Genomic DNA, 16788 nt, shown 5'->3' with positions numbered 1-16788 from the left:
CACAAAGAAACTTTGGAGACGATACTCTGTCACGTAACAGAAAGAGATGAGAGCATACATTGACAGACCAGGAACAGTTAGGAATGAAAGATCAAATAAGATGTGAGAAATCAAAATACTCAGAGATGTTTGGGAACAGAAATCATATTACTAATTTAATTACCAGTGCAAATGGTACATGTGTAGACAATATTGTGCTAAAGAGAGGTGACAGAGAGGTTGAAGGCTGAATTTCTTTCTTTATTTCTTCCTTTCTCTACTTCATTAATCCTGATGCCAAAAGAGTACAATTTCTGTCCATACATTTCACTGGAGTTTTATTAAGCTGATGGGGATTCTGCAAATTAATCTGTGATATTGCATCATAATTCAGTGGACAATGCTTTAAAAAAACTTCAGACCTATCCCTGTATTTTCTTTTTCATATTTTCTGGTAGTTGTGATTAAAGATTTTAAATCAACACCAGTTGCCACACCACAGTGTCTGAAATACTATTGTCATTTTCTCCTATAAGATAGACACATCAGGATAAATATTTCAATGTCAAAGCAAGTATTTCTTTTTCCTCCATGACTACTGAATTGTCTTAAAGATGATAAAAATGCAGAACTTGAAGGAGTGTAACCTGAAAGGATTAAAACTATGCCTCTTCTGTAAAGAGGAGCTGAATTAGAGCAAAACAGATAAAAGTAAGAAAGGAATAAAAAACCCTGGACTTTCCAAAATCTTATGGTAAAGGTAATTTAAATAAACTGTTTAAGGAAATAAATTTCTTTGTTGGAAGGAATGAACTCCTACTTTGGATTAAAACAGATAGTTATTATTTTTATTGCATCAGTTCTCTTCTCCCTCCCTGCCCCAACCAGAATGAAGGTAAATTAAAATTGTACTAACACATAGTTAGGATGGATAATAACTCCTGCTGTGTTTCTCTGCTTATGTCGATACATGTTGACTGGGATGGATAAAGTAAGAAGTAGCTAATATCAGTAAGGTGATTTGAGTGGCTCTAAAACTGATATGGCCAGTGGTAAGGATGCTGGGATAACGGAGGCATCTGCTGAACTCCAGCTCTTCCTGCCAGCTCTTGCAGGGTCTGACAGTACACAGCAACCTGTCTGTCCATGCCCAAGCTGTGGCTGTGTTTACTCCTGAAACAAGGCTTGATTCTCCAGATTTGTTCTCTAGGAGCATACTACAGAGACTGCAAGGAAGTTGTAGTGTCAGTGGAGACTCATGCAAGGTCTGCTTGTGAGGAGCAGTGAGGCAGCTTGTGCTCCCATATTTAAAAGAATAGCAATAACACAACCAGCCAATAAATTTTTTCTGCTCTAAACCTGTAAATTGTACAGAAATCAATGTCATATTGTCACCCTAACCACAACTTATTGCTTGTAGGAGCACATCCAGGTTTCTTCATCTGACTTTGGGAAGGACACTTGGTGTCACTTGGGTAACACACTTTCAACACAGGTTTTATTTAGTGTGTCAGATTGCAAAACAAGTAGTTAGACCTCAGTCTGAGACTGACTCACCTTCGACTCACCCAAAGTCTGTAGAAAAGATTATTATTTGAGTGGATATAGGCATAAAACAAATGGCATATCTTCTGCCCTATGCAGACCCGCAGATAAAAAGTAGAAGGACATATTGATGAACAGAAATAAGATTAAGTCCTCTCTCTGGCTTGAAATCAAAATGGAATCCAGTCCTATTCAGTCAAATATTTTGGCTGGATTTTTAAAAAGTGTTGGGTCAGTGCATTGCTGTTATTCACTGTAACAACTCATATAAACAGATAAATATGTGACTTTTTAAGCCAAATGCTCTTCTCAAGCTTTGAAATGTTACTACAGTGAAAAGTTTGGCTATCTAAAAGTAATCAAATGTAATGCTTCATGTTGTACAGTAACTTTTCTGTCTGAAGAGGTTAGGAAGGATATATCTTCCCATGTTAATGGGTAACCTAGCTTTTATTTTTTCATGAGCTGATATGTTTTTGAGGTAGTCATTAATATGGTAGACACAGTGTGCCTGGCCTAATTCTTTGTGCCAGTGATGTTACTTCTCCAGCTGGGAGAAAGCATTTAACATCCCAGAAAAAATGGAACTGTTACTCACTTTTCTTCTCATGGATTCAGCTAAATCATTCCTTTGTGGCCATCCAAATTTTGGTCTACTTTATTTCTCTTTTAGTCAATCAAATGTAATTTTTAATGTGTCCAGTAATCTCTATGCTCAGGCTTTACCTATTAAAGCACAACTAAGCACAAAAGTGATGCAGGACACTGGTTAATGGTGACTTTCCCTCATACATATGTAAAAAGCTTGTCAAATATACCTCTGCCTAATGAGAGAGCACAGGTGTTCCAACAAGCAACAGCAACAAATTAAAAAAATAGTCACTATCCTGTCAAATCATGTTTGTATATCCAGGATATGGAATACAAAGCATATTTACCAACAATCACATTTTGAGTAGAATTCACTTGAATGTAACACCTTCTACCTCTAAGGTTTTGAGTGAGGCATATTAAAGAAGATCATACAACTTACTTATCCCAGGTTCTTTCTGAAAGCTGTCAGCTTGCTGACAGATATGATGAACATTTACTTCAGTCTTGTAGAACATTTAATCGAACTTGTTCCTATAGCTTCAGTCCAAGGAGGGTTACTGTTTGCTTTAGAAAAATGTACATAATTGAGGAACGATGAATACATGTGTAACTCGAATGCAAACCATTATCTATGACATTCATTTATTTGTAATGAATACATACTACTTACTCTATAACAGGCTTAAGGGAAATGTAAGCAGTATATGGAAATCTGTTTAATACAAGGCTATTTTCCAAAGGTCCATGCACCATTCATTGAACTTTAAGAAACTTTTGAAAATATAGGTTGCATTTGCAAACTTCCATGTATGGAGAGTTGGCAAGCTGCCTGGTTTCTACTTAAAGGATTGTCATCCTTGGAAAAATAAATTTCTCCAAATAGACAAAAGTCAGTCTTTTCATGTTTTACTGCAATCAAATTGATAAGGCTGACAATTTAATGCCTCAACACCTAAAATACCTGTGGATAATTAGTTACTTCAATTATCAGAACTACTAATTCCTCTGTTTTCAAAGATTGTATGACAGAGATATTTAAAAGTATTACCAAAAGCCTCCCCATCCTTAATCTTTAGTGATTTCTGTTAAGCTGTGAAATTATTTTTTCCCAAATGAATGATTTTATAATTAATGGGAAAAAAATCCAATCCTGCACTGTAATCAGTTTTTAAATGTTTGTATTAATGTCCTGTTTTATTTAATTTGATTAATATTTCATAGCCTGCTTGCCTGTTAAATGTATGTGGAAAGGTGCTGGCATTCTAGCTGAAGAGATCTTTATGAGTGAGAAAATGCTTAAGGCTTTTTCAAAGTAGTTGCTGAACATATGTTTCTCTTCTTTGACTCCAGAAGACGCTAACAGCTGTCCCAGCAGACAGGTATCACAAGGTTAAAGAGCTGTGGAACTTCAGGATCTGCATGTCAGCAAAGGAGATGAGTAGTTTCTCAAAATTAATAAAGAAAATGGCAGCAATGATGAGAAGCAGAAGGACCCAACAACAACAACAGCAACAGCAACAAAAAAAAAGAAAAAAAAGAAAAAAAAAGAAAAGAAACAAGCAAACAATGAATTCTGGGTAGTACAACACCTGGCAGAGCTGATTTTAATATCTGGAGGTTGAGTTCACTAATCTTTGCTATTCATATTGATGTGAAACTTCATAGAGTTTTAGAGATTTGTATCTATTAATACATAAAGGAGTGTTGCTACAACATGGGAACAAGTTTGCTAGCATCTGCCATTCATTCTCATGATAAAAATTGATATTAACTTTTTAAAATGCCTAATAGATAATTAATCTCAACACTCAATAAGAAAAGCTACATCTTTAGAGTATCCTTTATCTTTAAAAAAGTAATTAAAAAAAATAGACTAAAACTCACCAGCAAGGCAACCAAACATTCTTCCCCCCTCTCTTTTGGTTCTCTGTCAGGCTGTGTTGGAAAACAATCAATCTCGCTCTTGCTCTGGCTTGGTAGAAGTGCCACAACACAAGGAGTGCACTGCTTTGCTCTTTCTTTGAAGCTTCGATGACAAAAGTTTTTATCAGAAGCTGACTGTATTTAGGATTATGAATATGCAATGACTCTCATTAGTATTGAAGCACAGGAACACGGTCTGACATCCCTTGCCACTTTTAGCTGCTGCAGAGTTGTCTAATGAATTGTCTTGCTCTTTCACTCTCATAGTCTTTGCTGTTATGGCCCAGTTTGAGAATACTATTGATGGCAAAAAATTAATTGCCAAAACCTGCTGTTGATTTTGTTAAACAGTGTTGAGTCACTGTTTAAGTTGTCAAAACAGAAAACCATTAAACTCTACAGGAGACAAATCCATCACAAGTGGAGAGGATATGCAGAGCTGCATGCATAGCCGTGCACAAGCAAAAAGGTGTATGGCACAGGTATGCATACAGTCTTGTAACTGCACTTATATATAAAAACAGATGTATGTGTGTCAGTGATGGGTCTCAGAAACCTAACGTCCTGATGAATTATTTCTTTTATTTTTCCAATAAGAACAAATGGAGATAATGGAAAGATTTCAAATGAGCTTGACTCTGATACACTGCTACTTGATCAACCGTTTTATACTCCTTATCCCATTGGAAATATGCCAAGTACTTTTCAGCTCATCTGCAATAATCTGTTTGAATAAGTTACTGATAAAGACAGTTCCAACAAGTGATTAAGATATATGGCTTAATTTGTTGTATTTAAGGAGGTGTGTAGGCTTTCAGAAACAAGCGAAAATGACCCTTTCCCCCCAAATGGTTAAATTCAGTAATTTTTCCCTTATTCATCTGAAATTTCTTCTGACATTAAAGAAGGTTTAATGGCTCTCTGCAGATTGTGAAGGGTAAAGTGACTTGAAACTGCTAATGTATTCAAAAAAGCTTAAGCAGCATTCTGAAAGGTGTGTATCTACTGCAAATAATAAATGATATGAAGTTCTCCTAGTAAGATGTCAGTCCTCTGGAGCTCTATATCCATTTAATCAGTAATGGAAATCATCCCAGTGCAAGGAAAGAGGATTTCTTTAATTTTTATTGTGATTTTTTTGGCACTATTGCTCTAACACAAGCTTTGCTTACCCTCTTAATCCAACCTCAGGACTGTCTGTTCTTATCAGCTGGATTAGAAAATAATGAACATCTACATCTTGTGAGTATCAAATACAAGAGCAGTTTGAAATAAATGCGGTTCTGACAAAATTGGCTCAACTACCATACATCAAATACTTGTTACCTCTCTTTGCCTTAGTGACTGCACATGACTAAGAAAGAGTGAGTGATAAAATCTGAAGAAAGATGAAACCAATCTGGACCTTTTTAAAGATCATCAATCATTCTGCACAGCCATGATATTATTAGTTCCAGTAAGCCTTGTTCTCCCATTTTATGGACATCTCAAGCCCCCCACGCCAGGACCAATGCTACCATGGGAAATAATTTTTATGGGCAGCATCTCAGTGTGGGCCAATCAGATCTAATCACATAACAAGCTACTGAATTATTCAATGTTCTCCCTAATTTTGCATTCTTTCTGCACTTTGCTGTCACTACAGGGTTTTAAAAGTATGGATTTCTACAATATTTATTAAGAAATTAACCATTTGCAGAAATTTTTCTTTCTCTATGTCTTTCAATAATCATCTTTCCCTTAGATGGTTACCAGTGTACACACTACTATACACAGAATATTTTTTCTAAAAGAATAACAATCCATAATGTGGCACTCAGCTTTAAACACTCCCAGTTTTTAATATACCAAATGTAAGGACAACAATAGCGAAACAATTGTGTTCAAACATAAAATATTCATATTTACAGAGCAAACTATAACCAGCATGTCTCTTAGCTGTTGCTATGAATACAAGGCTTACATTGTATGTGAAAATATTTCAGTTTTAATTGCAAGTCTGTGCAGAGATGATTTGGGGTCTGTAATTAGCACATAAATTTCAGACTTTGCAACTGCTGTGAAAACACACATTATTTATGGAACTATTATCTAAATATAATTCAGTGTTTTTTGCTTTCAATAACTACTGTAAAAGTCTGATTTAATAAAATGTGAAAAATTTCCCATCTCTTGCACTTCTGTTCACATTATGGAGCATTCATTCCTCTGCACTGCCATTTCCCACTCAATCTGCCATGGACTTTGCTTTTATCCATACTTCACTCACACCTCAGGGAGATTTCTTCACAACCATAAAGTGCCTTGCACTTAATTTGTTTAAAATGAAAGCCTGGATTATTCAAATAGCTCTGAACTGCACAAACAGAGTAGTTTTTGTGGCCTCTATCCTCATGCTTTTCTTCATGGCTAGAAGCAGGAATAGACAGGAGTCTAGTCTAAGCTGGGTTTAAGCTCCTGTGTTCAGATTTCCAGTTATCCAGAGAGGGTTAATGGAAGGACAAAGTGTTGTCTTGTTATCACCACTTATTGTAAACTTCAGGCTCGACCACTTCTAGCTCCCATCAGTGTAGGGCACAACCAGTACAAAATTTGCTTCTTCCTTGCCAGAAATCCCATTTATTTTCAAAACAGGTTACTCACAAAACCTGTTTTACGGCAATAGTTTCTGAGACCTTTTACTGTTCTTGAGTTTAAAAGTGTATTTTTGGGTCTCATGGAGCTGAGCATTTTTCTTGCCAGCTTTGTGCTTGTCTCTAGGACTGGAACTACAGATAAAGAGACTGGGTACCAGGTATGCACAAATACCACAGTGTCAGGTTAAATAGCAAAACAGACCTTGCAGTAACAACAATGACAAGCCCATAATATGGGCTTAAGTTACATCATAATGTGACACATTTTTTCCCTATATCCTTTTGGGTCTCTCTGTATATAGTCTTGCTCTCTTTGAAGGAAAATACTTGCCCACTTTCTATCTGCTTCCAAACTGCAAGATGGCTTGTTGTCTCTGGCTGCTCCAGCATCTATTTTCAACGGCAACCTCAACAGTCACTGCAATAATAATCAGAATAATGATCACTAACAGGGCTGCCTTGCTTCTCCCAGGGCTGCCTACCCTTACACAGAAAGCAGTATCTGCAGGGGCATCACCCAGTCCACTTACAGGGTGGGCTGAAAGCTGTACCAGTGCCAGGAATGTGCAAATTTTTTGGCATGTGGCTACCAGGATTTTTTCAGACCTGGGAGCAATACCTTCTCATATGTCTGTCCAGTTGCTAGCCCTGAGACAGGCAGGAGCCTTGCATGGAATACAGCAGTATAATATTCTGTTTGGACAGTGAGATCAATATCATGGTGCACATGCTCCAGAAAGAGAGTTAAAAAGAGCAAATGAAAGATTAAGTGGGAAGCCCCTGAAAGCTGTATTTTAAAGCTCCAGTATTAATATTACCATTAAAATTTAAAGTGACAGAGGCCCAATTATGAGCAGTTATTTTATTATATAAAATTACTTTTTTTTGGCCTTTGTAAAGTCCTCATTTTTGCTTTGCCATCACTGCCACAGGATCTGTCTTTATGGCTTCTGGTGTCAGCAGGATCCTGAGCCACCCAATGAGGAATGGATGAAAAGGGCAGAAAGGCTTGAAGCCTCATGGGGAATTGCAAAACAGACTCAGCCAAGTGGTCTAGCCTGCTCTCGTGGTAATATTAGACAACACTTCAGTACCTGAAGGAGCACCCCAAACCTGCTTTTGACACTTAAAGTGGCATCTGGGGGCTGAGAAGACAGTGAGTACTTTTTTAGGAAGATAAAAAAGGATGGATGAGATAGGAAAACTTTTCTGACAGACAAGTGAGTTGATAATTGTAATTGCATTCTTCACAATTTTGATGCAAAAATTTGCTGGTTGTTTATGCAACAAACATTCAGTATACACAATTAGCATTCACTATACCTCATAAGACTGTCTGCTCAAATAAAAAAAAATTCTTCTGTATCTTTATTTGGCTGGTACTACACAGACTACTTCAGATCGATAGGTTATGCCATCTTTAAAACCTTACAAATGATGTGCTTGCAGTAGTCTTATAATGTTGGTAAATTTTTCTTAGTGTCTGGCATGATGAGATGCCATGAAGGCCTGAGCTTTCTCATGAGAAGGAAGGTACTGCTTTCTGGGAACAGGGAAAATTTTCATACAGAATGTCTTTGAAAAGTATCAGAGTTGTGCAGCTTTTCACACAAGGATTTCCAAAAGTGAAAGTGACATTTGGCCCACAGGTAGCAGAACTGTAGTCTAAAAATTCAGGAAAGTAGACCTGTCCTGATATCAGCCAGACCATTCAATGTGCAACAATTCAGTTCAGTTTAGTTTGGTTTTTTTCACATTATTAATGCAATTCCAGTTGCAGAACAATGAATCCAGTTTTCAGATGAGATTAGACACACCTGAATAACGTGGGAAATCCCTAATAAATCCCCAGATAGAAAGAAAATCAGAGCACTCTTTTCAAATCTGACAGAAACAATTATTTCTCCTTATAAGTGATATCAGAATATTAGGGTATTTTTCCTAGCCACCTGTCAAGCAGCTGCACGTAAGACCATGACATATGATTCTCACCTTCAGCAATGTTGTTGAAGGAATATAAGATACTTTCCATACACTGATCATCATCAGCCCAAACATTTTTCATTTTTAATCCTGCATTTAATCAAAATAGAAGTGATCAGAAGAAAATATCAGAGAACTTGTTCAGACCACACTTGAGAACATTCACCAAGAGGAGTGTAAAGAAGAGGTAAAAGGATGTTCTCTTTGAAGGTACTTCTGGGGCAGGGCAGAAAATGATTTCAAGAGCAGAAGATACAAATACACCTTGCCAGTTCACTCTTTTTAATGGTCATAAGTATCTGTGTTACAAAAGAAAGCTACAAAACAATGCAGGGAGACAAACTAGTGATGCAGTCAAGCTTTTACCTGCCTACTCCCCAGAGCAGAAATTAAAGCTATTAGTGAAAAAGGTTATTAATTTTCAGCTGGTAGGCCATTGTCAGCAGTTGCTTTCTACAATACTGGCAAGCTCAGTATTTGCTTGCTCATGCACTACTTTAAATATTTGAAGTGGGACACTGTGCAGCAGCTAGAGGACAGCATCCCTCTGTGCTCAGTACTGTACAAACACAGGATCAACACATCAAGACATCTCTGTGTCTAGGAGATTACAATGCAGGGAACTGACTGGAGATATTCATCGTCCAGGCCAAACTGGCAGTGATGCTGAACCCTAGAGGAAAAATTCATCACTTATGTCGCTCCAACTGTACCTGTATGCTGATACCAATATGTATGTTGTTCTGAGCTTGACCTGGCCTGGGCTGGTCTTGCACTTGAAGGAAAGAACCACCATATGTCATCACCAAAGAGTTTGCTCCCAGCACCATCCTTGCAGCTGGATGGATACTGGAGCTAAGTGACCTTTGGGATTCAGCCCAAAGCTTTGCTGCAAAAACAGGTGAAGGCTGGGCCCAAAGAAGGCTATTTAGTGTTGATTTAGCAGTACTGGTGAAATCATTCAAGGAAGGACACATGATCTGTGCAGATGGACAAAGCAATGGCCAAAGCTGTGATCTGCTGTCAGATTGAAAGAAAAAGAATTATCTTATGTACTGTAGATACTCTTCACCTGCTTTAATTTTTAATAGAAATGTTCCTCTTTAAGTGCTATGAGCAATACTAGTTTAATGTGAACTTAGAGGACACCATGCAACACAAGTATAACTGACTCGCTATAATCACTCTTTAGATATTTTTTTCCCTTTTTCTTAAGTCTTAATATTTCATTCTTAATGGAATCAGAAAATGACAGAGAGCTGGAATGTGACATAACTGTCAACTAATGTGAATTCAACCTAGTAGCCAATATTGAAATTGGATTTGAATTACTGCATAAGTAATTGCAGGTTAGAAAACTGGAATCAAAGAGCCATGGTAAGACATTAACCACCTGCAGGTCATAGGCAAAGGAAACCAGAAATAGTGTTTACAGAGGTCAAAGGTTTACATTTTTAAGTATCACTGTATCGGAGAACAGAGGTCACTTTTTATGTTTGTGGCATTACTCTGTAAAATTTGAGTTTGTTTTACATGCAGGTTTGGTATCTTTGGTCTTACAACTGAAAAACCATATGAACATTATTTACACTGAACACTTGAACTGTTGGTCTGATACGAACTACTTTTTAAGCACAAAGTAGCTTACTTTCATCTTCTCTCTCTGCTTGTGCTGCTTTTCCCCATCAGTAGTAAACAATGAGGAAAGCTGCAACGTCCTATAGTGACAATAACACATCTTCCCCTTAATTACAGGTTTATGTGGTTTGTCAAAGTCCATCATCTGAATGGGTAAGATTGAATTCCATGACTGCTGAATTGGACATACTTTGAGCTGAAATAAAAGTGGCGAGGTCTCTGCTTATTAGGGCTCCTAGTAGAAATGTTGGTGTGTTATGGAAAGGTAGTGTTACTATGGTCTGTGGTGTTTTCTGGAGGTTCAAACTGTGAAAACAGGTGAGAAACAATATTTGCTCTATCAACCAGACTAAAGTTCATAAAACTAATGTAACTGGGAAAAGAACATTACAATTTAAAAAAATGTGGGCCCAGTCCCAGTTTTAGGGAGTAGATAAGGGGAGATGAAATAATCACATCCTCACACAGGAAAATGAAAAATGTTATATATTTCATATAAAGCTCCCAAAGAGAGTATTTTTCTCTTAAAAAGATCTCAGACCCAGAAGCTCTCCTATCTCTTTAAGCTTGTAATTTCTCTTTCTGACCAAAGTTTTCAGTCAGAAAAGACAGAAAAAATTTGTAATTTTTTACCTCTTTTGTAAAGAAGTATGGCTTCACAACTGTTTCTTGATCCTGCAAACAGGTCTGATTAAATGCATAGGAAGAATCTTACTTGGTAATTTTGGGTATTAGTCCTTACCTACAACAGCATGAAACAGAAAAGTAGGGGATCTGCTTCATAGCAGTCTGGATCTGTTGTTCTATTTTCAGCTTTAGTAACAATGTTTTGTTATTCTTGAAAATGACATTTTTTCCCTGTATTTCAGTGTATTCACCTTAAAACAATTGTAGTAATAATAATTTTCCATTGCAGAACAATGCTAGAACTACTGACTTATATAAGCAAAGTGTTTTGAGATGCTCTTAGGAAAGGAGGTAGAGAAAAGGAAGGTTGTACAAGAAGATAGCTGGCAAGAAACAGGCAAGAAACACCAGCTTATGGTAACACCACCACCTGTGATGCCATCATCTCACAGTACACCCTTTTCTCCTTTCAATTCACACATCTTAGCCCATACCTTACAAAAATATTTGAACAGATGCAAAGGTGAACATGGCCCTCAGAACTTTCTTCAGGGGAAAATGTTTCCTAGTGAAGAAAACTTATTAATAGTCAAAGTAATGATGGAATCAGCATTTGGGGCAGCTCCAAAACCACCTACTCAAACTCACAAGGAAGAGAGTTAGACACAGATCCTGGAAGCATAATTAGTATTTCCTCTGGTTTGGCTCTTATTTCTGTTCACATCTACTGAAGGCAAAAAAAAAAAAAGTTTGAAAGCTGTGATTGTGTTACCCAGCAAAACGGATTTCCACTTTGCAGGAGATTTTAGTTTCTCTTATATCCACTACCAGGTGAAAAAACCAAATGACAACTTCTAATTCCTATTTCCCTTTGTTGACATCACCAGCAGATACAAATTTGGGAAAGCTGCTTACATAATTTGATTCAATTGGTATGCTGGTGTTGTCCCTGGGCTGAAGAATTTGTGTAACTATGCATCCCAGCTTCTCACTGTCCTTTCAGGAAGTGAGAGGAGACTGGAAAGAAAAGAAATTTTTAACGTATTCATCTACTTCCTTCTTTCTGTGCAGTCTTTTCTGCCTGATATATAGAAAACTAGGGTGTGTGCCAGTTAACACCTTTGTGAACAACAAAAAATGTCTGTATATATGAGATAAGCAGGTGGACACTAATCATGTTTTGAGTTTATGTTTTGTGTATGCTTCTTCTTGACCCTATTCCTCCCTTCATTTTTTAATTTGTAGAAGCATGTAACACACAAAGAGCACTCACACAGCCAGCCTCCCAGTACATATGGTGTAGAAGAGAATGAAGAACTAATCACTAAAACACCTTCCATTTAGTAGTGTTTGTATTTAGGAATACCTTTTCGGCACACTGACAACAACATTGTCAGGCATGAAAGAAACTTACACAAATCCATTTCAGTTTGGCCCTAATTTCTGAGAATTAAGTGTGTATTAAAGACTCTGAAAAATCCTCCCTTAAACTTAATTGAGAAAGGACACAAGACACACTTATATAAATATAAGCATATGTTATTGCTGATGAACACATTTTGTATTTTGCGTATTTGATTTGCATCAAAAAAGAGGAGAAGACACATGCTGCTATGTGACTTCCATTGTAGCATCAGTATCATACCCTCCACTTCTTCAGATATGAAAGGTAGTTCAGGCTGGTTTTTGTAAACATATAGGTGGGTGGTATCTGTGCTGATATTTTGCTGTATGACTAAATTACATAAGGAGCAGCTCCTAGCTGCTGATGGGGCGGTGCTGCATATGCCAGCTCCACCCATGCATGGCTCTCACTGGAGGAAGCAAGAAGCATCAGAAGGTCTCAGAACAGAAAACTGGGAATGGGAGCATACTTGCTCAATGCATTTAAGGGGATTTAGTAGCTTTCATCACAAACTTAATCACATACCTTGTTTTATTGCAATAGTGGAAACCTTGTAGTAAGTTAAATTGTCAGATATGGTGAAATTATCACAGATCTATCCATAGACACCCAAATGAAGGTGGCATAGAGGACTGCAACCATACACTGCAAGATGGACACACAATGGGGAAAAGGAAAGAAAAATTCTCCATCCCTTACTCTCTCAACCCACTATGCATAACCTCCCATAGCTTGAAGCAAGACAAGAAAGTCAGCATTTCGCACCCTCCAACAACTTTGACATGACAGGTATGGTATTTTCTTACCCACAGAATTGCCAAGGAAATCCGCCCTAGCAAAAGTGCAAAAGTTTTCAGTATAAGGAGGTGGGGTGCAAAAACTGGCTTCTAGGCAAAGGTTGAAATGACTCAATCTGAAACAAAATGTAAAGCAATTACTGCCTGGAAAAAAAAAGATCATGCTGACATTTAAAGGCTGCTGTGATAGTATCTGTCCCTTCCCAGGCTGACATAAGCAGCCTTGATTTCATCCCAAAATGATTTTATTTTTGTTTGTTTGATATTTAGGATATCCTTTATTTGGACGTGGGGGGCAGCAGGATGGATTGCCTTATCTTAGCTTTTATGCTGAGAAATAATTGCCACCCCAGAAAGGTAATTACATACGCCATTGTTTATATGCATAATAGGCCTGGAAAAGCATGTTCTACAGATAGAAAAAAAAAAAAGAAAATCCTGCTTTCACATCAGGGTGGAACACTATGCAAAGTGACAGATTGCCACAAATAGCATTCAAACCCTTGCACAGTAGTGGTTGATTTTTCTTCTGGGGAAGAGGGGGAAGGGATGAAGGCTATGGAATAGGGTGGAAAGGGGGAAAAAAAGGAAGACAATTTTGTTCAACAGTCCTGGTAACATTCACACGGGTTTTTACTATCTTGATTGCTGCTAAATGAACCTGATTTTTAAGTTGTTTTTAAAGTCACTGCCTCAAAGGGACATTTTCTGTTGTCATCTTGTGCAAATACCACTTCTGCTAAAGTGGCCTTAATTTAAATTGCTTTGAAAGCAGACCAGATAATCTGCTAGAATATGTTGTGGCATGATGCATCTCCCCTTTGTGCCCTTAGTATCACATAGAAAGTGAATTTAGCTCAGAAAAGGACAACTAGTCTCTTTTTCCCCCTTCCATCATAATACAATGAAAGAATAAAACAAACAGTGTGCTGTGATGTCAAACCCATTTCAGATTTTTTTAAAATGCAAAATATGTATTTCTTCAAAATATTGAAAGTTTCAGGGCTGAACAAAGAAAGGAAATGCATATGTATTTCAATATTGAACCAAGCATTGTTAGGTGCTGAAGCAATTCATAGCAGGGCTATTCTCTGTGGCAGTGTCCAGCAAATTGCATGAGCTGCTTGTTAGGCTTGACAACAGTGTTTTACCTAACAAAGGCCTCAACAGTTCAGAGCAGCAGAGGAATGTCAAAATGAGCACATTTCACACACAGATGTGTGACCATTATAAGAAGATGCATAGGGTGGAGGGAAGAGGCTGGATGCTGGGAAGGCTAACAGTTAGCAGTAGGGACATGGCCCTACTGACCACATTTAATCAACCTTTCTGTAAACAATTCAACATTTTCATTGTTCTCTAAAAACTAATAAAGAGAAACAAGCACTTTTCATTCATCTTGAAGTAATTTCTGTCAGGTTTGAGCCCCTTGTGGCTTACAGCTTGTGCATTGCTAGCTGTGTGATACAACAACTATTTCAATTTATTTTACAAACTCTGGCCATTCACATGTCAGTTAGTGCTCACCAAGCCAGCATCTGAAACTGTGCAGTTAATGAGTTTTACAACATTTCTATCAAGAGAAACTGTTTAGCATAACTGACTCTTAAGGAGTTATTATACCTCTAAAAATCCATTTTAAGGGGCATTATTTAAATAAAATAGAAAAACGGTTCACTGCCTTTTAAAGGGTCTACAAAAAAAGTCCATCAGATCCAGTGCAGTAATCCTCAGCTTAAAGCACTCTTGAGAGCACTTCTGGGAATTATCAGCATAATGAAATGTTTTGTGAAATGTCCAGATAGATTCCTCTACTCAACAATTTTACTGCACTATATTTATTTTCCCTCCAGTTTTCAAAGCAGTGAATACTTTTTTGAGGTGATGATTCTACATTGTGTAGATTAACTGAATGCATTTTTGTCAAGGCTGTAGTATAACTGAGGGGTTCAGTCTGTGTACCATCTAGAACCATTTGCACTGCAAAAAAAAAAGTCAAGCCCTTTATGTTATTCTCAGCTCTAAAAGGGTTAAATCACCATGAGGCTTATGCAGATTTGCATTTCTCTTGTAGTACATTTTTCTTATACTTAACAACTTTCTTATCCAGTGGCACCTATTAAATGCTATATTGAAAATAATTCTTAAGTTGCTCATAAGAGCTCATAAAACTAAAATTTATTCTGAACTGCTCTGAAAAGGAGAAATTTATGAATTTTAACTTAATTAATAGATACCTTTCAACTATGGCAACTAATGATCCAAAACTGCTAATACCTGGATTCTACAATGGTAGAAACACTGCAGGATTTACATAAGTCAATCTCAGTATCTTAAACCACCTAATGGAGGTTTAACCACCCCATGTTAACAATTTAAATTAGTCAGCATTCCTGCCTAATATGAGCAGTGGCAAGGGAAAGATTATATTACGGTACAATTACAGATACAGTAGACACAGTATGCAGGTGTACGTATACAATATGCACACAGAGAGAGGCAACACATATGCAAGGTTTTATTTGTTCAGTAGGATAACAAAAATGGTAAAGGGTCTTGAGGGGAAGCTGTATGAGGAGCAGCTGAGGTCACTGTGTCTGTTCAGCCTGGAGGAGAGGAGACTGAGAGGAGATATCATTGCAGTCTACAGCTGTGTCAGAGGAAGAGGAGGGGCAGGCACTGATCTCTTCTCTGTGATGACCCGGGGAAGGACCCAGGGAATGGCCCGAAGTTGTGTCAAAAGAGGTTTAAGTTGGATATTAGAAAAAGTTTCTTCACCCAGAAGGTGGTTGGGGACTAGAACAGGGTCCCCAGGGAAGTGTTCACAGCACCAAACCTGACAGAGTTCAAGCAACCTCACAAAATTCAAGAAGGACCTCTTGGGCACATGGTGTGACACCTGGGGATGGTCTTGTGCAGGCCCAGAAGCTGGACTTCATGATCCTGATGGTCCTTTGCAACTCAATATATTCTGTGATTCTGGGATCAGTTGTATCCAGTTCCACTAAAAGTCTCAGTATTATGTGTCAGCCAAAAAAATTTGACTTAGTTCTTCAGAGGTTTTACACTCATTCTAAGACAGAGAGACTAACACCATGATCCCTTGAGATCTTTCAATAGATACTCAGTAACTTTCATGCACAAGACATCTAGACAATAATTTGTGGTCTTGGTGCCATCTCAGAGCAAAGGTATAACCTTTCCTGAAGGTATAAGCATTCCACAATCATTGTAGGCAGTACTACAGCAGTAGTGCCAAAAAACCTGCCTCTCAGAATCTATAGAGACAGAAACGCATGTAGTATAACTTCCTGACTGGCAAATCTATGACTGATCAACTATACTAAGTGAGATAATGGGCACTTTCCTAGCTACAGCTCAGTTTTGTAAGATGTCAAACATTTGGGCACTGTCTGTACATATTAAATTTTAAGCAGTCACTGGCAGAGCTGGCTAAAGCAATGGGCTTTTTTAATGACTGAAATCTTTATTGGACTGGTGTCATGCTCCTTAGCACCCTGCTTAATGCCTTGGTGTAGCAAAACACATAAAGCAGAAGAAAAAGGAGAGTGCTTTAAAAATATGCTCAAATTTATGTTAGAATCAGTGGAAAACTTAACTACACTTAAATAATGTATGAATGGTTCTGCTACTGAAAGGC

General features: G+C 37.6%; 1 long non-coding RNA gene across 2 annotated transcripts in view; it reads left to right on the top strand.

Moving 5' to 3' along the window:
* LOC129047021 (uncharacterized) overlaps positions 1–6205 on the top strand; it is a 58566-nt gene extending 52361 nt beyond the window's left edge. For both annotated transcript variants that reach the window (XR_008508961.1, XR_008508958.1), the window contains one exon: positions 3469–6205. This is a non-coding gene — a long non-coding RNA (uncharacterized LOC129047021). The remainder of the gene's footprint in view (positions 1–3468) is intronic.
* Positions 6206–16788: the final 10583 nt, after the last annotated feature.

The sequence above is a fragment of the Molothrus ater genome, chromosome Z (genome assembly GCF_012460135.2).
Source record: "Molothrus ater isolate BHLD 08-10-18 breed brown headed cowbird chromosome Z, BPBGC_Mater_1.1, whole genome shotgun sequence".
NCBI lineage: Eukaryota > Metazoa > Chordata > Aves > Passeriformes > Icteridae > Molothrus > Molothrus ater.
This window is presented reverse-complemented; position numbering and strand designations above follow the sequence as displayed.